This window comes from Dipteris shenzhenensis, chromosome 18 (genome assembly GCF_047967505.1).
Source record: "Dipteris shenzhenensis isolate YYH24624 ecotype China chromosome 18, Dip_SZ_1.0, whole genome shotgun sequence".
Taxonomy (NCBI): Eukaryota; Viridiplantae; Streptophyta; class Polypodiopsida; order Gleicheniales; family Dipteridaceae; genus Dipteris; species Dipteris shenzhenensis.
Window position 1 is genome coordinate 23,354,762 of NC_141613.1, and position 22,956 is coordinate 23,377,717.

General features: G+C 40.5%; 1 pseudogene; it reads left to right on the top strand.

Annotated features, from left to right (window-relative positions):
• The first annotated feature begins 617 nt into the window (after window positions 1-617).
• Window positions 618-13,261, top strand: LOC147890971 (cold-responsive protein kinase 1-like; annotated as a pseudogene).
• Window positions 13,262-22,956: the final 9,695 nt, after the last annotated feature.

Consider the following 22,956-nt stretch of genomic DNA (forward strand, 5'->3'; position numbering starts at 1 on the left):
CAACAAGTCCTTCACATTTCTAATAATTTGTTTCAAAATATTTGACACTTCATAAAGGAAGCACCTTGTTTTTCTTTCTTTCTAGTCAAGCAACCATGTTAGAAAGTAGGTAAAGCCACTGAAGCCCAATCGTAGGGCACTACCAAGGTGATGGCCCATGTTTGCTTGCAAGGCAGGGTGCCCCTAAGTCGATGAGTGGGTGTGTGATTTTTTTTAATAAATTGGTTGCTTTGCATAACTTTCTTCAAATCCTTGTTTTTCTTCAAAGATAATTCTTATATCCTTTTGTGCTCCCTTTTAAAAAAGGATTTTATTCATAGGTAAAGAAGAGAGAGTATAATGAGATTAATGCTTTTGTGGCTCAATTGCACTAGCTTTGTTTGAGGCATTCTTTTTCATTGAAGATAAATAATTTTATGTCATTGATGTCATTGATTTTTCTTAAAAATTTGTCATTGATTGATTTCATGTCATGAATTTGCTTTGATTCAAGAGACTATATCTCTTATGCATAGAGTATATTAGAGATTCCATTGACCTGTCCATTTGTAGATTTAAAACCTGAACATATACTCACAATATTATGGTGTACCATGAGATAGATGCTAAACAAAGTGATGTGCTTAGTTGGCAGCATAGCAAGGGGCTTAACATATCTTCATGAAGAGTCACATATCAAAATTGTGCATAGGGATATAAAGCCAAGCAATATTCTCTTAGACCATAATTTCAACCCAACGATCTCGAATTTTGGTCTAGCAAGGTTCTTCTCAAATGACATCACCCACTTTACTACACGGGTAGTTGGAACTCAGTAAGTGAACCTTATTTGCTTGTTTGGGTTAGAATAATATCACAAACATTGTTCAATTTAGATAAATTCCTATGAATCACAACAATGATTTCAAGATTTACGCTTTAATCTTTTTGGAAACACCTTAATCAACTAATCCTTTTTGTTTGGTTTTCTTTGTGCTTTGTGTAAGGGGATATCTTACTCCAGAGTATGCTTTCAATGGACAATTGACAAAAAAGGCTGACATTTATAGCTTTGGTTTAGTCACTCTTGAGATAGGAGGCAGTTGATAGAGCGAGCGAGAAAAAGTGAGTGGACTGAAAAAGCGAGCAAGGTTTTTCACAATTTCCTTTGAAAGGACCCTAAACATAGCTTCGTGGAAACCCCTAATTGAGAAGTATCTCAAAGATAAAACTAACCTTCCTATGTTTACAAGGTTCGTGTAAATCCCTAATTGGGAAGTATGTCAAATATAAAGCTTACCTTCCTATGTTTACTACACTAGCTTTGCTAATTTCATAGCACGGTTTAGCATCATACATAAATAATACTCTTAAGACATAGAACGTACCTTACTATGTTAACCATACTACCATTGTTGATTTCAGTCTACCATAACTTCCAATTCATGCTATACTCACATTATGCAACGGTAGTATGTGTGCTTGAAAGAAACCAATGTGCCTCTCCAAAACACGAGATTCCATTATTGATATGACGATTATTTTGCATTTCAAATGGGTTAAAAAAGTTTCATAAGGAAGCTGCGCATTTCAATTCAATGCTTAAAAAATACTCCACCCGTATCTTGATTAAAACTCAAGTGCCATTTCAAAGCCATCTTCGGCATCATATCTTGAACAATAACATCACATCTATGTTATTGTGCTCACATCATGCAATGGTAGTATGTGTGCTTTAAAGAAACCAACGTTCCTCTCCAAAACACGGGATTCCATTATTGATATGACAGTTATTTTGCATTTCAAATGGGTTTAAAAAGTTTCATGAGGAAGTTACGCATTTCAATTCAATGCTTAAAAAATACTCCACCCATATCTTGATTAAAACTCAAGTGCCATTTCAAAGCCATCTTCAGCATCATATCTTGAACAATAACATCACATCTAGAAATTTGAATTTTCAGAAATAGCTTTTCTCAACCAAATGGTTATCTGCAAACCATGAACAAGTATGTTTTCGCAACAATATTCTACTCTTCCTCACATTCATCGTCAATAAAGAAGTTGCGCGGTTTTTTCCTATATGAAGGCCTCTTATCATATCTTCGGTTGCTTCCCATGAACTTTGCCATTTCTTTTGCATAGCATGGCAATGTACTACAACAAACCATACATTAAAAACCATAGTAAGTCAAAGTGGGAAAGTCATTCATGGTGCTCACAAGATGAACTTTTAATATTAAAAGGTACCCATGAATGTCATCTTTGATTTAGATTACACATGCACATAAATAGAGTGTAAAAGTAACCCATATGAAGAATCCAAATGTCTGTCAAAAAAGAAATAGGATCAGCAACATATTACTTATCAAAAGGATTTGGAAGAGGATCCACTCTATCCTCTTGCCCATCTCCGTCATGCTCTAGCCTCACCCTTTTGCCAGAATGGTTTGCTACAAGTGGCTCAATAATGTTAGCCACAATACTGTTGTCAGAATCAAAAGAGAAGCATGGCCTACCACTAGCCTGGCATGCACGCATCAGGAGCTATGCCGCAACCCATCTCCAACACAAGCCCATCTGGAATACACAATAGAGATAGAGGGCACCCAATAAAAAAGCTACTCCTCTCTAGCCCACCTGGGGCTACATCAGGACATTGGAAAGGTTGTCCTCTCAGTTACAGTACATATATCATCCAAAGGATCAATCGAAAGCCTCTGAAACAAAGGTGCACTCTCATCCCAAACTACAAGTGGATTCTTCTTGGTTGTACAAAGTAGAGCCAACAGTGATACATGCATCTACGTAACAAGAATACAAAATTACAAACTAGAGAAATGAAGCAGGTCTGCAAGCATCATAGCATTGAATCACAACATGATTCAAAACAAACAAAAAATAAACTCAAATGAAAACATTTATTTAAAATCCACAACATACCATTTTCACAATATGTAGCAATACACTTGAAAAAGACATCGAAAGGTCAAAACATATTGCTTACCTTATGAGATTTGCCACGTTCTTTCCAATATCCATATGGAAGTTTGTCATGAAAGATGATACGTCTCGCATCTTCCAATCCCTGAACATAAATCTCTCCATCCAAGCCGTACAATATCCTACAGTAAAAGAATTCAATCTTGAGCCAATTGAAATAAAATAGAATACATACAATTCAAGTAGAGATAGTACATCTTACCGGCCATAGGACATATGTATGCCAACTAGCCACTGTCAAACAAAGATGTGGCTGCACCTGTTAGCCCATGACGAACATGCTCCTCCAACAACACATTCCACACTAAGGTGGGAATCCTCTCCTCCAGTGGGTATCCAGTGGGAAAATCAATCAAAATAAAATCTGTAGCCCATTTTACCTTCTTACCCATCCTCAAGTGGTCCTTGTCTGGACTAACCAATGTCACAAAAAAGTCATGGAGGATAGCATATTTATCATTTTTCTTTCCCTACGTGAAGTCCATGCCCATGGTTATATAATCACCAACCATGCATATAAGGGTGTGATACCACGTACAAACGTAACATCGGGAGATTGTGGTTTATGAAACACAATTTTGTATAACTTTTTCAGAAGACTTTGCACCCGAGATGAAAAACTATTTTAGTCACGCTCAAATCTTTTTTTCAAGCAACAAAACCAAACATATTAGAAAACTAGATGATCACCTGCAGCATCTATGTCATCTCTATCATGTCTAGAGGGACTGAGTGGCGCCGCATCTAAACAAACAGAAAACATTAACAAAAGCATAGTGTCCAAATCCTTTTAATGAACACAAAGAATTAATATCCTTACCTTTCTCTTTAGGTGGTTCTTGTTTCTCTTTGTCTTTTCTCAACCTCCTAGAGTTTTCCTTTCCTTTATTCACAACTTCTTCTTTGCTTTTTCATGTACCATATGTTTTTAAAAAATCCCTCCTCACTAGTACTTGTCCTTTAGGGAAGTCAATCCACCAAGGACAATTTTCTAGCTTCCACTGAGAGACTATGCATGGCAGATGGATAAATACATGCATTATGTCCAACTTCTAGCCAATTCTTGCATAAATTGGGAATTTCAGGTATCTTCTTCTCCTTTACCAAATGTGCAAGACACCTTTCAACCAACATGCGAAAAAGAAATGAAATCCATTCACAAAGCACATGTTCATATATCAATTTGACAACCAACAAGCTCAACGAAGCAGACATGCCAACATATAAATCAAAGTGGACATAAGCACAAGAGAAAGTACCATTGCATGCACCCATGTCAAGTTTAGAAAGACATGCTCCCTTCTTACCACTCTTAGCATCAATCTTCACCTCATTTGATCTCAATGCCATGAACATGTGTTTTTGACCTTCCAGTTTGATGTCTTCCATATATTGTTGTATAGTATAATCCTTTGGGGTCTCCAACGGGACTCCCATGGTGGTGACATTGCTCAAGTCAAAAATTACTTCGATAGCTATTATTTCAACTCTCTCCAAGGAAATCTCTCTACTAATCCATTTGATCATGAAAGAGAAGAATTACTCTCAATACAAAATTGGTTCTCTTCCACCATTGAGGCACTGAAAATAAATCAAGAAAACATATGATAACAACAACTCAATCTATATTCCAAGTCTCCAACTGGCATGAAATACATTTCTCATGTAAGTTTAGTGGCCTCTAACCAAGGAAAGTAAAATTGTCTTCTTTTCTAGTCTCAAGTCAGACTTTGCAATGAGCTGCAATTTTTCCAATGTCACACACGAATCTGCTCCTTCAAACCGTAGACCAAACATCTTCTCTAACCATCGCTCACCCAAACCTGGGTCTATACAGTTAAGCACCCCTCCAAGCATTCCAAACATGAAAAGAACTCAGATTGAGTGCACTGTTGTTGCATCATTGCATACCAGTCATAAAAGGTTAGAAATAAATGTTTTAAAGTGCTAAAAAACATATGTAACCTTTTCCATCCTATCAGCTATTCTTTTTTGTATCTGGACCCTATGCTTTGCCTCCGCCTCAGCCCTTTGTTGCACAAGTACTTTGTTGGATATCTTATCAAGTGCCTTCTTTAGAATTGTACTATATTCAACCTACACAAGCATGGAATGTTAGAGCAACCAAACAAATGCAAGTGAATGAAACACCATAGAATTGAGTAACCATACCTGAAATACCAAAGAAGTGAATAACCAAGGATGGAATGTTAGGGCAACCAAAGAGATGGGAGCAAATGACATACCAAAGAAGTTTATAACCATACCTGAAATACAAGTCTTGTAAGATAACTCCTGGTTAGTGAAAACCATGGTTTCTTCCCCTTACTCTCTTGAGCCCTCCAATGCTCTGTAGATTTTACTTCTGCAGGGGACAAAGATTTCAAGAATACACTAGGATCACACTCACAAATATTGTGAGCATTTAAGAGTATGTCCCTAAGACTTGGCTTGATAATGGCATGCTCATTCATGCTGCAAGGACAAATTCAAACTCAAGTCATATGTTTGAAATGAAATTATGGGAGACAATGTACTATGTGAACACAAAAAATGATGTGCTTGATATAAAAATAGTACTTACGAATTCATTCTCAACCCTCCACTTGGAAAGCACTTTTCAAAGAAGAAACATCATCAATCTAGTAGAAACCTCCAAGAAAAAGGGAGAACCCTTCCAAACTCGAAGAAAAACTGTCCTTCTAGAAGAGGCTGCCCGTGAAGGGCCCTGCATGCTAGCCCAAATGGCTATCAAAGTGTGAATCGTGTCAGTCCAAATACCCGTGAACACCTATGAAGGGTGTATCTGGGTGCCATCCAATGCCTCTGTACATCTGGCTCTCCTAATGTGCCAAGAGGAAATGCTAGCCCAGATCTCCCAAGAGGTGTCCACTGAAGCATGAGAAGCCCTGAAGGAAGTAAGTGGTACATCCTGAAGAGAGCAGGGCTCTATCACCTGCCGGCGGACCGAGAGTGCCCAAGAAGAAGGCTCACCCTCATAAAACACCTGGGACCCAGTAAGGGATAACCATGCGATCGAGCCCCAAGTCATGAAGAAAGGGGAAGTATGAAAAATGCTGAGTATCCTCGCAACCCCTTTCCAAATAGTCCTTGCCTGACTGCAGTCCCAAAGGCAATGTCGCATTGACTCCTCTGCAGAATGACATAGAGGGCAAGTGGGATCAGCCCCAAAACATGATCTCCACATGTTCACTGCAATCCCTCCATGAATAGAAAGCCAAAAGAAAAGAGTGATCTTTCTATTTCTAAGGCATTTCCAAAGCCTTCTTCATCACGCAAATCTGCAGTGATGAAGAAGCTGTTATAATGGGGGGCTCTGGACGGAACCCAACCCCTACTGTTCAGCTGAAATCTCCTGGCATTACCAACCGTGAAACGAAAAAAGGAAATTCCCCTCTCTCGGTGCCCATGATCTATCCACTCCCACTCTCTTGGATCCCACTGCAAGCACCTGATAGGTGCACCTCCATATAACCACAACCTCCAAGGATGGAAACCTTTATTAAGAATACACACATTGAAATTCATGACTCAAAGACCTACACACCTCCATGAATCCCTACGGCGCTTGTTATGGAGGTTTGCAAGAGAATATGACTAGCCAAAAATCCACAAAGGTTTGACACTCCATGAAATTTATATGGTGACCACACTGGTTGACTAGAGGACGAGACCACACAGGCTCACAAGAAGCTAACACTTAGGTTGATAACTACACAAGCTCTCATTCACACAAAAACAATAGGAATGCAAACAACTCATTCATTATATGGACTCCACGGCCTACAAGGAGAATTCTCACCATCGTGTACTCCATAACCACCTATCAGATCACGTTACTAGCACTTCCTGTTTCATGATCAACCAACCATTATGTCAAGAGTTGTCCTTTGGCCGCAGCTAATAGGTGCTAGCTCGGACTGTCATGGAGGCAAACCTTTAGAATATGGAAGGAAGAAAAGGGACACTCTAGTTAACCGCCTTGAAAAGACCACATAGAATTGATCTTGCATGAAAGCCACTTTCTAACACACTAGGCTCCCTCTCATAAGCCTCAAATACATGAGGCTTATGGGAATGCCCGCGCACCTTGCATCTTCGTTTCTTCATGCGATTTCAATGATTCCACCTAGCGGAGAGGCGACTTCGATTGTAAGAAAATGTGGCCAGGTCCCTCGACTAATGCAAGATGTTGCGCGCATGGTGTACAAGAATGGAGACTGTCTGAATCTGCCTGCTGTGCTGCGGTCAACCTAGTGAAGGACGACGCGCTATTAATCCTGGATGTACATGTGGATTTAAACAAAGGAGAAAGAGAGGAGGAAAGCCCTGCACGTAAAGATGCGTGCGAGGAAGGAAAGACATGAGTGGAACACTGTGGCGCAGAGCATGTGCTACAAAAGGGTACAAAATACAGTGCCTTTCTTGGTGCTCTTGGCGAACTGCGGATTGCTTCTTGGACAAATGGGTGAGTTTGTCCACCCTGTTGCACATTTGGGGTGTTGGAGGAAAAGATCGTCGTGGTGCTTAGCATATTAGCCAGCCGGTCGTTGATAGATTGGAAGGTAGAAGCAGAAGTCGATAGTGTGGCTCAGGTAAACTACTCAGATCAAAGCAGGTTCTTGCCAATTCTATGCCACTTCAAGTTCGGAATTTTCTTCTTCTTTGCGGGATGGGTCCTGATAATGTCCTTGCTTATCTACTTCTTCTTGCTGGAGATGAAGAATGTGCACATCGAATATATGGAGCAAGTGTGGAGAAATTTATTCCTGCCGAGAAGCCACGCTACAAGGATACAGAGCTTAACGATACTAAGAGCAATGGTGTGGCTTATTGAAGTACGCACGCTCTATCACTGTTTATAGCGCCCTTCGAAGAAATTGTCAACCTGTCACTGCCTGTCTACACCTAGAAGCTTATGGGAGGGAGAAGAAGCCTCATGTATTTGAGGCTTGTGGGCATGAAATAGGCGGCGCGTTAACGTGCTGCCTATTTCATGCCCACAAGCCTCAAATACATGAGGCTTTAGGGAGGGAGAAGAGCATGAAACGTACCTGGTCACCGAGTCCAATTTGCAAACCGAAGCTGATATTGGCAAGAGAATATTCTTTGGTCGTCGAGCAGACTAGTATATTTGAATCCTGACGCTATTTTGCAATGAGCTACGTTTGTGGGCGATGGAGGATTTGGGGAGAGGCTGATAGAATTATGGAGGAGGATATGGAAGACAAATCACGAACTGCGTTGGTGTGGAGGCAAGAAATGTGAGATGGGAGAAGAAGAGAACAAAAGCTGCGTTGTTGTTGTTGGAGGAAGAGAAATGGGATGAGAAGAGCTGCGTTGTTGTGGAGGCAGAGATATGCTTGACGCTTGAATGGGAGAAGAGAGAACAAAAGCTTGACGCTTGAATGGGAGAAGAGTGACAGAGCGAGGTTGCACAGCAGACGGAGGATGGAGTTGAGGATGGGGATTTGCAGAGTGACCATACCCTAATCCACTCTTTTAATTAATTATCTCTTATAATTAATTAACTCCCTCACACTCTCTCTCTTGCCTTACGTTTGGATTGAATGAATGAAGCACGTCTCGATGAATGAATGAATGAGTGTTGGGACCACGTTTGGATGAATGAATGCTTATGACAATTAATGCATACTTGGTGGACATTATTTGTTAAGGTTAAGGTGCAAATAATTATGGTCATTTTTTGGAATCATGGCCGCTTCTCTAGCAAAAATTTAATGAAATTAAGGAAAGCAATAAATATGAGTGGCTCCACCTGTGATCATCATATTGGCAGCACCACCAGTGTTTCAAATGTATTGACATCTATGTATAACAGTGTTTCACGGCCGTCGTTTTGTATTGACATCTCACATGTATTGTCAACAATAGTGCATCGCTTGCTTTTCTCTCCATTCTGCAGCAATTGGCCCCTACTTTTCTCTCCAGTGCTCTCTTGCTAGCTCTCTTGCTATCTGTCATGTCTCCTCCTATGTTGCCACCTCCAAGAGTTTGAACAGTTGGCTATCTTGGTACCTCGAGACTTTAAACATATACTCTCATAACTCGCCTCCTCCAACAAGCTATCTATTCGTTGTGTTGTGACCTCCGATACCATTGTAAAGGCAACCATTGATCCTCTGTTCCCACCCCACAGACATGCCTTCATCTGTGGTCATTTGATATGGAGAAGCTTCAACACTATCCATCCATTATGACACTCCCATATTGGAGATCTTAGTCACAAATATCAAAGAGCACTTTCATCTTGAGGCCCAGGACATTAGTCTGCATCAGGAAACTGGAGTGGACGACATTGCAATAATTCTTCCAGTAGTGGACTTGGAGGATGGTCAAAAGGGCTTCCAAATCAATGGGCAACAGCATTCTAGCTGTCGAGTTGAGGTTATTCGAAAGAAAGATACTCATATTAACTTCGAAAATACAGATGTGACTAGTGTTGTTTCCCTGATTGAGAGGATGCCTTTGAATAGCTCATTGCACGTTGCGCTCACATCTGCATGTGAGATTGAGAAGGTTACAAAAATGCCTCAAACTTATGATGGGATACGTTGTCTTTGAGCTTCCCCCATGTTCCAATGGTTCACCAATGTCTGGCATGGAACAAAATGCAGATGGGCATGTTTGGACAAAATATTCCACTTGCTCACAAGAATTTTTTCATGGTGTTGTTAGAATGAGTAGATGTTCTAGATACCTAAGGTGCTTTAATGTTGATTGCCCTTATCTTGAACGTATGGGAGTGTTGAATGATACACAATGGAGGGGAAAGCTTAGGAGACCTCCTATGCTTGGTCCAATTGATCCTGCATTGGGGTCAATTCTGTGTAAGCACTGTTTGGCATCTCCAGAGTGTGTTTATGAATGTAGTGCTTCCTTATATTGCTGCTTCCCACATGAAAGAGACAAGACAACTATGTGTGCAATACATGTTGGTTTTCATGACCATCCTGTAGAGAAGGGTACAAGCTGTGTGAAGGAAATGTAGGTAGAAGATCTTGTTTCCATGCGTGCTAGGATTAATGCAAATGCTTCTTGCAAAAACATAGAGATGTCAGTGACAAAAGATGTGATGATGGATATGTTGCTTGCAAAGGATGGGGTTGATGTGGAAACACTTGATGATCATCAATTTCAAGAGGTTTTGGATACCATCACACCAATGACACAGAGGAGGAGGCTTCAAAGAGTGGTGCAGAGTGCAAGAAGTGAAGCTAAAGGAGGAGATGGAGGATTGGATTCAATAATGAATATAAAATTGAGATGCAAGTACCCATATGTGCAAAGCATTTTGTTTCCTGGACAATTGCAAGATGATGTGCGTCCACCATTGGTCCAGGTTCTGGTGTGGATTTGGTGAATTGCATGCACCCCGGGGGAAGCCTTGAGTCACAATGGGTTCACTTTGACCATGTCCATCGAGTAAAAGGATGGTCATCAATGGGAGCTCATGTATGTGACCCCTTCATAAGAGAACTTAAAACAATAGCAATTTGTTTTAAGGTACAAGATACGAATGCACAAGTTCAATTCTGGAAGCTTCTGAACAACCAGATGGAGAAGAGTGGATTTGAAACACCTGAATTTTGGGGCTTCATGGTAGATGGTGCAAGTGCGAATTGGCTTGCTATCCACACAGTGTACAATGGGGGCCCTCAGAATGTGATGGAGGGTAGAGAAAGGACATGTGGTTTCCATTGGGAGATGAGCACGGTTGAGCATACAAAAAGGGGCATAAAGCCTCAGTTTCATGAAGAGCATGAAGTTATGTGTCAGAAATGGAGGGCAACAACAACGACAGCTTCTACAGACCAGTGCAAGAGACAATTGACATTGTATTGGTCTCTGGCCCATGTCAAAGAGAGTAAGTTGCCAACACTGCAGACATGGTTAGCTTGGTGGGATGTTAGAGTCTCCCAGTGGGGGGGGGATGTTCTTGCAACAGGATGAACATTCAGCTTTTGTTCCAACTACAAATCTTTCAAAGACAAAACACTCAAGCATGAGAGCAGCACATGGCTATGCAAAACATATCTCATTGTATGAAGCTTGTGCAGTAGACCTGGCAATAAGTGTGCTTTAATGTGCTCATTACAATGCTTTTATGTCTGGAAAACATCTGGGAATAGGACCAAATTTGGAAACCCTCCGAAAGCGCATTGTTGATGGAAGTGGATCTAGTAAGAGGGATATGAATAAGCTTGTTTCTTTAACACACACATTGCTTGAGGAGGTTGGGATACACTCCCCCGAGATGAGTAGGCCAATGACAGAGCTTATGAGTGTGCGAAGAAAGAGGAATTCCACATGTTCATCTATGATAGATGCAATTGATAGTCATCGGCCCAAATACATTACAGTCACAACAAGGAAAGTGGCTCGAAAGAAACGACAACTTCAGTTTGTGAGTCCTTCCAAGAAGGAGGTTTGTAAAGAGACAGAGATGCATGATGCCAATTGGGCGATTAGGAGAACTGAGCCACACAGTGTTGTCACATGCTTTGGATACCTACAGGAAACTCGAGGACGATGTGGAGCAATGATCAATGCACTTGGAAGAAATGGTAGCCATGGTGTGCCAGCTCCATGCTTCAAGGGAAGAAGACAACACCCTAATGGAGTGATAGAGTAGCTCATTTGGTTTTGCAACACTTCTGTGACCCACACTTGGAAGGTTGATATGTCCATTCACGGTAATCCTGGTAATGCCCCAGGTGTTTGGAAGGTTGCAAGCGGGACATCTATTACTATGGAAGAGAGGGAGAACCTTATGAAGGCAGGGTTTGTATTTTGAGGCAGATGATGTTGTCAGTAACATGGAACCCTTGTCTCGCTTGGAAAAAACACATACATCAAGCCACGTTCATCCTCAACATGACGGTAAGATCGTGTCATGGAGAAGTAAATTGAATAAAGAGTTCATTGAAAGGATTGACAAGGCACTTACGGAGAAAGCAGAGGTTGTTAGAGATAATATTATAATTCCAAATGAGGTACATGTGTTTCATGTTCGTACATCTAGTTCAATCTCTAAGGGCCTGACATACTCTGTGTCAATTTCAGAATTTCGACGTTGCACATGCCTTGACTTCACACAGAGGGAGGCTAGTAAAAAACCTTACATGCCTTGCAAGCACACTTACTTTGTGTTCACTACAGTGTTGGGGTTGAGTGACAAAGTGCATCAATTTATGCACCAAGCAGCTCTGACAAAGGTTGAGTTATTTCAAGCTCTATGGGGCAGGAGACAACCAACTTCAATTGAGTAGATGATGCCAAAGACTTTCTGGTGTGGAGACAGTTTATGTATGAATCCTCACATGTTTTCCTAGTGCATCAGATACAGTGTGTTTTTTTGCTCTATAAAGCTATGGCATAGCTAGTTTTACTTCCATGTTTGGGATCAAATGTATGGTAGATCCTATGCAAGCATTGGAGACCCGACATGTATATGTGGCACATCGGCATGTTTACATATTTTGTCATCATGTATGGATGTTCAATTTGATGTGGTCTTTATTTTTTCCAAACCCAATTTTTTTGTGGTTCTATGTCTCTATGTATCCTCAAATAATGTAGTGCGACAATATGAGGATGAAAGATAGGGGAATTGTGAGTTGGAAGCTTGCATTCAATGTTGGAATATGTTTGATTTGCTTATGTCCATCTCAATTATTCTAATCATTTTGAGAAGATTCAGATAATAAATGGGCAGCTTGCTTGCTCGAATCATGTTAAATCTTGCTCGCTTATTTATGGCCGCTCGCTTTTCTCCACTCGTTTTTTGGTAATCCTCTTGACATAGTAAGTGGAAGGAAAATCATTGATGAAAGTTTGCCACCTGAAGAGTAACAATTATTGGAATGGGTAAGGGTCGTATACAATATGTGGTTGGTGAAATAAAAGAAAACTTTAAGAAGCCATGTTTTTGCTTCTATAAGCAAATAGTCTTTAGAAATATAGAGATTCATAACAGTGGGAAGATGAACAATAATTGTCGTCCATGTTTGCAGGCCCATGGGAATTATATGAGAGACAACATCAACTACACATATTAGATCCAATGATGGATGGTGAAGAGGTAAATGTGGTGGAGGTGATTCGAGTGGTACATGTAGCTCTTTTGTGCACACAAACATTGCTAAGATCTAGGCCAAAAATGTCACAAGTATTTGTAATAATGGATGGTACACCTCAAATTCTAGCAATCCCCACTAAAACAACCATCATTTAGTATGCGTCCAACTTCATGGCCTTCTCCTTCTCAAGCTTAAAGACATGTCCTCTAGCTATGGCAACTCAAGAAGCACTCTTGATCCTTGTTACACAAGCAGAAGATCTTTGCCACCTTTTAGCTACTTTAAATTACTTGGAATAGTAGTATCAAGCCTTGACTAAGTATAATCCTGGAGAGTGGGTTTTTTTAAATGTAGGCTATTATTTTCTTTCTTCCTCACATATAGAGTTGTTCTTGGCAATCCAAGGGAAATTCAATAAATTGTGCAATTTTAAGAAATTGTTTGTATTTTTGTATTTTGCAATTATCAACATTTCATGAATCCAAATCGAGAAGTTCTCGAAGGGTGACGAAGATGCTACTGCTGAAGCTTTGATGGATGGCAGAGGGAGATCAGCCATTCACTCTCATTTTTGAGGTTGTGCACGATAGGAGAAGACTTCAATGCATCACATTGCTTCGTGATGATAATGGAAAAATGATGACTACAGCATACTAGATCACCTCTCAAGTGTAATTGGCTCATCACCTCATCCACCCTACTTGACTATGAAGCGTGTGGAGATGACCATTTCCCCCACATGTGCATAGCACTAACAGTGCTATAAAGGAAAGGGTTAGATGCCCTAACCCTAACCCTAAATGGGTTTGTATATATTCTACATTTTCAATTAAATCTAGTGTATGTTAGTCATTTGTGGTGTGCTCTCTAGTTGTTCCCTCTCTCCTCATCTCCACTCTTCTCCTCTCCCCTCTTCATATTTTGTCATGGTATTAGAGCTACTTTGCCTTCCGTTGAGGCATCGCGATCATTGCGAGATTGAGAGATATTGAGAGATCGAGAGATTGAGTGTTCTCTTCCATTGACATAACTTCTATGTTGATCGAAAATTTCCATTCTTGTGAGAGTTTGAGAGATTCAGGCTATAGTGATCTTTCTTATGAGAGTAGGACTGATTTAGAAAGAGGCAGGTCTCGACTCTCCATTGAGAGAGAGAGCTTGAGAGAAGGGCAAGAACTTAGAGCTCTCATGACGAGTGGCTACTACCTTGAGAAGCAAAAGCAAGTCCTCCATATCTATAGTCTGCTTCTCCAACTGCGATGGTCGAGCTTCACATTTGTAGTTCTACAACGAGCCCATAGTCGACTGGCCAAGCACCTCTACAACGAAAGGAGGCGGCTTCTAAATAGTAGTCTTGCTAGTTGACTCGAAGATTCGTCCTAGCGACTTGACCAGATGCTCCAAAGTGGCTTTGCAATAGTGGCGGCTGACTAGGCTATGCTCATGCAGAGCCAACAACCATACACCTCCATACACCTCTACAAATAGCAACGCCATAGCTTCCAGCCTCTAAACTGACAGCAGCATCTCCAAGCCTATGCGGCTGCCTCCATCTTCATAGACCAACTAGCTGGGCTATCGTGATCTGTCCTACTGATCTAAATGGCTCCCGTGGCTCCTGCAATGCCATAGCCAGGGCATCTCCTACGAGCCATCATGCCATAGCCAGGGTATCTCCTACGAACCATCATGCCAACGATGCACGACTCCTATCACAAGCCCACGGCCACGCTCATGGCAGCTCTAAGCCAACTCCTCCATAAGAGACCAGCACACCTACAAGGCTCACAGGTAGCATAAGTGAGCCGATGATCGCGGGCAATCTGACCCAGCTTTAATGCCCAAGGCCAACGATCACCTCTTTAACTACTCCTTGTAGCGCGCCACCCTGCCTCGCCTCCAGCAAAATGCCACATGGCACCTTATCCTAGCACGTTAGCAAAGTCAGGTCCTTCTGCCATGTCACCATCGACAGTGTCACATCATCCATGCCACATCACTTGCCACCTCAACAGGTACAGCCAACATCCATGTCACCAAGCTGACATCAGTAGGCCACATCAGACTGCCACATCACCATGGTTACTATAACCTTGGTTAGGTCAAGCTAACCCTGATAAGGTCAACTTAACCCTAGGTTGGATCAATCAGAGTGCCACCTCACCTATCCAGTTTCAGCACTGTCCCCTATAGGCACACTAGACCCCTGCCAAGCATAGTGTGCACAGTGCATATGCACACAGGAGACACATCAGCACCCTGCTCCACTGGCACACCTCTTGGCAGGCACTCCCCAGCATGTGACCCCTTGAGTGCCACATCATCACTGAGCACATTTGCACTCCTTTTGCCCCTCCACTTAGATCAACTCGTATCTCTTGATCCAGGAAGAATTTAAGGGTGCTCCAAAAAGGCTTGATTTTTCGTGCTCTAGGCGCTCATTACATCATGCACACATTTCAATGCAATTAGCATACACTTTTAAGCCTCGCCAACAAATCCACTTCCTACATGCACATCAGCCTCTACATCGACGCATCTGCTCCAGCACATAAAAAGAACCAAAGAAAAAGAAATTATTTGCTATTCATTTCTTCAATCGATGGTTGGTCTAGATCTAGATCAGAGTAGACTAGATCGCCATAGTGGGGACGATTTGAATTTCTCCAAGTTGCCAATATAAGCCATGCCCAAAATTCTTGACTAGTTCCTACTCGGAGTGAGTCCCTATGCTCACATGTAGTTTCACACTCATTACACTTTCTAAAACCCTACCATCTTCAAATCAGTGAGTATTCTTCAGTGGTATTGGCACATTGTATCAGGGGGCAGATTGCAGACTATTGCACATTTGCACTTCACATTGCCACCATTGTAAAGCCTTTAATCAGGCTATTTTTTGGCATTTTTGCACATCATTTCAAGCCTTGTAAAGCCTCTTGGCTATTTTTGTCATCATTTGCCACAATAGTTGTAATTCAGATTGGATTATATATTGTAGCTCTACCTTCACCGATAGGTTAGATTTCACTTGCTCCAGTCAGTGTTTTGCAGTTGAAACAGGCAGTGATTTGACAGGCACTTTGTGTTCATTTCTTACACCATGTCTAGGACTAGCAACCTCAATCTGGAGGCATTTGCAATGCTAGACAACTCCAATTATGGTACCTGAAAAAACCAAATGGAGACAATTCTTGTACTTCAGGACAAATGGGAGTATGTCGATGGATCTACACCTAGACCATTGGACGATCTAGCCAGCAATAGCTCTACTCCACCTATTGTTGCAGCACTAGCAGCGGGATCTCCAGCTACACCAATAGTTTTCGCACCAGTAGTAGCAGATCTTGCCAATTGCCTGAGCACAGGCAGAATGGGACAAGAAAGACAAGTATGCATATCATCTGATCAAGCAAAATATGCAAGATGTCATGCTAGGATAGCTCAACACCATGAAGACATCGAAAGAAGCATGGGATATGTTCACAACTCTCTACGAGTCCAAGAACACTTCCACAATTCTCACATTGAGAAACCAAATCAACCAAAGTTTCCGCAACAGCAGCGAAACCAGTCATGCTTACGTACTCAAGATCAAAGATTACAACAATCAACTCGCAACAGTAGGAGAGACGATGAACCCCGCAAAAATGGTTCAAGTCATAACTATTGTCATAAGTTTAGACACTATGAAAGAGATTGCGCAAGAAGCAGTACGACCAAGGAGTTCAATCCAACAGCAATCAAGGGAATTCCCGTAGAAGAGGAAATCATCATGGTGGACATTCTAGTCACAGTCATAATGCAAATGAACATGGGAATATGTTTCTTGCAAACGAGGAAATGCAAAAGACTGATACAGTGTATCTAGACACTGATTGCAATTCAAAAGAGGATTTCAACTCTATCAAGTCGACCAAGCAAAACAAGATCCTTGGTACATCGACAATGGTCATCATCTCATATGACAAAGCATCAAGAATGGTTCACAGAGATGAAACCATTAGAAGGTCAGAAGAATGTCATCTACATGGCATATAATACACCGAATCCAATTCAAGGGACAGGTGTAGGTCAAATGACAGAACACAACTATCGAGTCATCTTCAACGGAGATGAATGCACTATCAAAGAGAAACCCAAAGGATTTCAGGTAGTAGGAAAAGCAGTCAAGGAAGGACGCTTTTTCAAAATGCTAGCCACAGTTTTAGATTTTCATGCCATGTCATCTCAACTACAACAACAGATGCCACTTTCTGCAAAATGGTACAAGAGATATGGACATGTCAACTTCAAAAGCTTGATTGAGCTTAGGAATTAAAATATAGAAATTTGAATTCCTAAGCTATAGTTTCTTGGAAAAGTTTGCGAAGCATGCTACTTTAACAAACAAAAGTGAGCCAGCTTTGGCAAAAAGCACCTTTCGAGCAAGATGTATTCTTGCTTTGATACATACAGATGTATGGGGTTATGCCTAGACTCACAGCATCAATGGTTCACTTTACTACTTGACTTTCATTGACGACTACAGCAGATATTGTTGGGTCTACTTTCTGAAAGAGAAATCTGAAGTGTTTTCTAGATTTCAAGAATCCAAAGCCATGGTAGAAAACCAGACAGGTAGAAAGATCAAAGTCATGAGATCAGACAAAGGAGTGAATACATGTCTTCAACATTCATGAACTTTTGCAAAAGTCATGGCATTCAAAGACAATTCACATGTGCAGATACTCCTCAGCAAAATGCAAGAGCTTACAGCAAGAATGGTACTTTAGCAAACAGCAATGCTTAGTGAGAAGCATCTTCCAAATCAATATTGGATAGAATAAATAGCCACTGCAAACTATTTTCTTAATCGACTTCCTAGTGAACCGATACAGGGTATGACTCCTTATGAAGCATTCACTGGATATAAGCCACACATTGGGCATATCTGCATATTTGGTTGCATAGCTTATGCCCACATACATGATGATCATTGTAGGAAATTGGATGCGAAGTCATGCAAATGCATCATGGTTGGCTACAGTGAAGAAAACAAAGCATACAAGTTGTATGATCCCATTAACCAAAAGGTCATTATCTACAGAGATGTAATCTTTGATGAGGAATTAGAATGGAAAACCTCAAATACACAGGAGATAGATGCACCAATTACTTAGTCATCTAAAGAAAAGGTTGATGAAGAAGAGCAAGAATTGCTAGAAGCACCCCAAGTAGAGCCACAGCAACTCAGAGGGTCTACGAGGAAAAGCACACCTCTAGCTAGAATGACATATGGTCAGAAAGGCAAAGCAATTTAGGTTGAAACCACCAACTATGCTCTTATGACTACCATCATGGCTACAGAAGAGCCAATGTACTTCGAAGATGCAGTTGACAAGCCAGAATGGCAAACTGCTATGAATGAAGAAATGGATTCTTTGTACAAGAACAACACTTGGGAATTATGTGACCTTCCACTAGGAAAAAAGGCCATTATAGAAAAATAGGTATACAAAGTGAAGTACAATCTAGATGGAAGCATTGAACGATACAAAGCCAAATTAGTTGCAAAAGGATTTGCATAGCAGTACAGTCAAGACTATGATGAGACTTATGCTCCCATAGCAAAGATGGATTCCATACGATTCTTGATATCACTAGGGACACTCAGTAGATGGAATGTGTACCAGCTCGATGTCAAGAATGCATTTTTCAATGGTTACCTAGATGAGGAAGTCTACATGTAACAACCAGCAGGTTATGCTAAACTAGCAAAGGAGAATCAGGTTTGCCATCTCAAGAAAAGTCACTACAGCTTAAAGCAAGCACCCAGAAGTTGGTACAACAGAATTGACAAGTATTTTGCTGATCTGGGATACATGAAGTCCAATGTAGATCATACTCTCTACTACAAAGTTCAAGGGGAAGACATTACTATTGCACTTTTGTACATAGATGATCTAATTGTGACTGGAAGTAAGGATAGCTTCATCAAATAGTTGAAACACGACTCATCTGCAAAGTTCGACATGAAAGATCTTGGACTTATGCACTAGTCTTGGTATTGAGTTCTAGAGAGATTCAGACAGCACCTTTATGAGTTAGCTGAAATATGTTGACAATCTTCTAAAGAAGTTTCATATGGCAGATTGAAAGATTGTAGCCACTCCCATGGAATAGAGTTTGAAACTTACAAAAGATTCAAAAAAGCCTACAATCAATGATAGGTACTACAGGTAACTCATTAGATCTCTTATATATCTGACTATCACACAGCTAGATATTTGTTATGTAGTAAGTTCACTAGCACAGTTTATGGCAAATCCAAAACGGTCTCACTGGAATGTAGCCAAAAGAGTCTTAAGATACATCAGAGGTACAAGACAGTTTGGCATAGAATACAGAGGAAGTCATCCAAAATTGCATGGATAGTGTGACAGTGACTATGCCAGAGATCATGAGACTAGAAGATCAACATAGGGATATGCATTTTTCCTTGGTCAAGGTGCTATATCATGGTTGCCAGACAAATAGCCAACTGTTTCTTTGTCTTCGACTAAAGCAAAATATAGAGCACTCACTACAGGTGCATGTGAGGCTATATGGCTCAGAAGACTATTGTTAGAAATAGATTACTTTGATGAATCAAAGCTAACAACAATATACTATGATAATCAATTGGCTGAAGCATTGGTCACGAATCCAGTAAAGCACATTGATGTCAGAGAGCACTTCATCAGAGAAAGAGTGTTACTTAGTGACATTACACTGCAGCATTGTGATAGCAAAGAGAATGTTGCAAACTTCTTTACCAAACTACTTGGTAAAGAGCTTTTCAAGAAACACCGACAAGCTCTTCGTTTGACACAGAGGAAGGACATTCCCAATAAAGGGCTATGATGGAATGTAATGCTCAGTCCTTCTTTGATTCTCCAAAATCATCATCTTGAGGGAAGGCCTAGTTCATGATGTTTATCTTGAGGAAGGTGCTGAGAGACCACACTCAACATCATGTGATTACATCGCACTAACACATATAGAGTGCTATAAAGGAAAGGATTAGATGCCCTAACCCTAAACCTAAATGGATTTGTATATATTCTACATTTTCAACTAAATCTAGTGTATAGTTAGTCATTTGTGGCATGCTCCCTAGCTGTGCCCTCGCTCCTCATCTCCACTATATTCTCCTCTCCCCTCTTCATATTTTGTCACTAAACATAGCCAAGGTCCACAATACCAGTGTCAAATATGTGCCTCATTCATAATAGATGGTATGGATTTGTGCTTGCAAGGATAATTCATAATAGACACTATAGATTTGTATATGGTCCCAGATCCATAAGGCTATACTCAACATTGTAGCTCCCATTGACTATGCTTTGACACTTAACTAGAGCTTTATGCTTCTAAATATTGATTTGGAAACTTGGCCACGATGGCAAACAATAGGGCTTTTTTCAACGTCATAGCCATGCTTCCTTTTGTAACTTTGAGTCCTTGATTTCCAGCAATGAATAATGCTACTCACTTCCACCTCTGTGAAGCCTTCTTTATTTGGAATCCATTCACGTTTCTTTTGCAAGCAACCGTCATACAGTTGTTTCATTGTATATTTTTGGGGAGACTTTTCAAAGGCTTTGGTTCATACCATAAAGTTGTGAATGTTATAGGCATTCCCTTCTCATCCCTTGCTATATGAGCAAACTTTGCCACCCCAATTGAGCCACCTTGTTCATCGAACTCTGAATCTACATTAAATGCCAAAACTGCAACAAACATACCCTCTTCAATCTCATCAGATGGTACAATTTTTGGTAAGGGATTATCCCCCTTCTTACCACAATATTTCCAAGGTAAAAGGCATTGCTCAGCTTCTTCCTCATCTATTGCCGTATTTGTATCCAATGTGGATCTTGGTGACATAGCTTCTTCTAGCCAAAAGTATTCAGAGTATTCAATGCTCATTAAATTTTCTTGTTTTTGTAGATTTGACAAGCACCTCAATTGACTTGATTATCTCCCCATTCTTTATTGCCTACTCAGGATATTTTTGCATCATACTTTGAAGATCTTTAATAAAGGCATCCAAGCCTTTCATTTCATCTACATCAAGTGCTTTGTTCTTTGAAAGAACAAATCTAGTTTCCTCCAATGGAGTTATTCTCTGTAATAAAGCATATGGCTCACTCCATAAATGATCTCCATCCATTGAGTAGTGCTTCCAATGCATCATTGGAATATTGTTGTGCATGCTAAATATAAATAACGTGGATTTGTGTGCCCTATTAATGCATCATCTCCCCCTTTTAAATGTGGCTCTATGAATGCTCTCCAATCTACCATTCTCTCCAAGATAGCCAAGTCCTTTGATTCCTCCTTTCGAGAGCCACCAAATTTTTTCCCAATTTGAAATATCATATCCTCCAATGTCAGATCATCCCTTGACTTTAACTCACTAGAGATAACACTAAAGATTTGATCTATGTCTTCATGTGTATGGCCGACAAGAGAAAAACCAACTTCGACTTCATATATTTTCAAACCAACCAGGATAGAGCATAAATCAAATATATATCTATTCTTGTTTTCTCTCCAATAGTTATCAGCCTGTATACCCAAGGTACGAGGTAAACATCCATGTGCATATCTGGCCTTCCATATTGCTTTCATGATGGATGTTGCCACTTGGTTACTATTGTGTTCATGCAAGCAACATAGCTACTTGGATGAAATGGTCACCAAAATGGCTAAAACTGAAGCTGCTCCCTTAGCATTATTGTTTTTAACTGAGCAGTTTTAATGCTAACTGAGCAGTTAGCCGGCAAAACAGTAAATGTGGATCATGAAAAAACACTTGGCCTTGTTCAAATTCTTTACTAGAAAGTGATTGAGTACAAAGGATAGTGATGGCACACCAACAAAGGATCTTGGAGAAAAATTTCCAAAGGTCATAGAGATAGAGTATGGAGACATCAAGAAGAAGGTCTTGGAGCACACCTTGCAAAGTACAATAACTAGTTCTGCTTTTAGCTTCTCCTATGATATCTTGTTATCAGAGGAGGATACAAATTTTGTACACATCAATGGCATTGATATAGAGCACTTCATGGCAATGACAGAAGATGCTTGGGAGAAGCCATGTGTATTTTTCATGGATGAGTTATAAGATCTTGTAGTGTCGGGGATAGTTGATCTCATACAGCTTATCATAGAAGGTCCTTTGAGTGATAAGAAAAGATGAACTTTGGTCATGTTTGTGACAGAAGCACAAAGGGATCCCTTGTATGCAAGATTGACAATTGCCATTGGGTACCCCCTTTCAAAAGTATATCATGTTATAGTTCAGCGCAATGACTATACTATCATAGACGGCACTCCCATTCAAGTCTTGCAGCCTTTCTTGATTTGTTTCTTGTCATGGGGTGGTGGTCCTCTATTTGAAATTCCTGTAAAGCTTTTGGAGCCATTTTACATTGAGGAAGAAACGGCTAAACTAAATGTAGCAATGCAAGACTATCGAAAGCCAAAGCATCCCAAATTGTAGAGGAGATGCTAAGAAACTTATGGAATGATGGATGGATGGTAGCACTTTACCGAATGGGCTATGCTGTAGAAACATTGCTACTATAGATAGGTATTAATGTAAATGTCATTGATACAACCCATCAAGTGAAATTCTTTGATACATATTACAGTTGCACTACCTTCTTTGCAGAGGAAAATGTCAACGAAAATAGAGAAGATAGTGATCAAAGATTGATGATTCATAATCAAATGATGATTTCGAGGAGGTTGACAGCTCTACATCAGATGAAAGATGCTCGAAGTTATGGTAGGATCAGAAATAAAAAAGAAGAGTCAA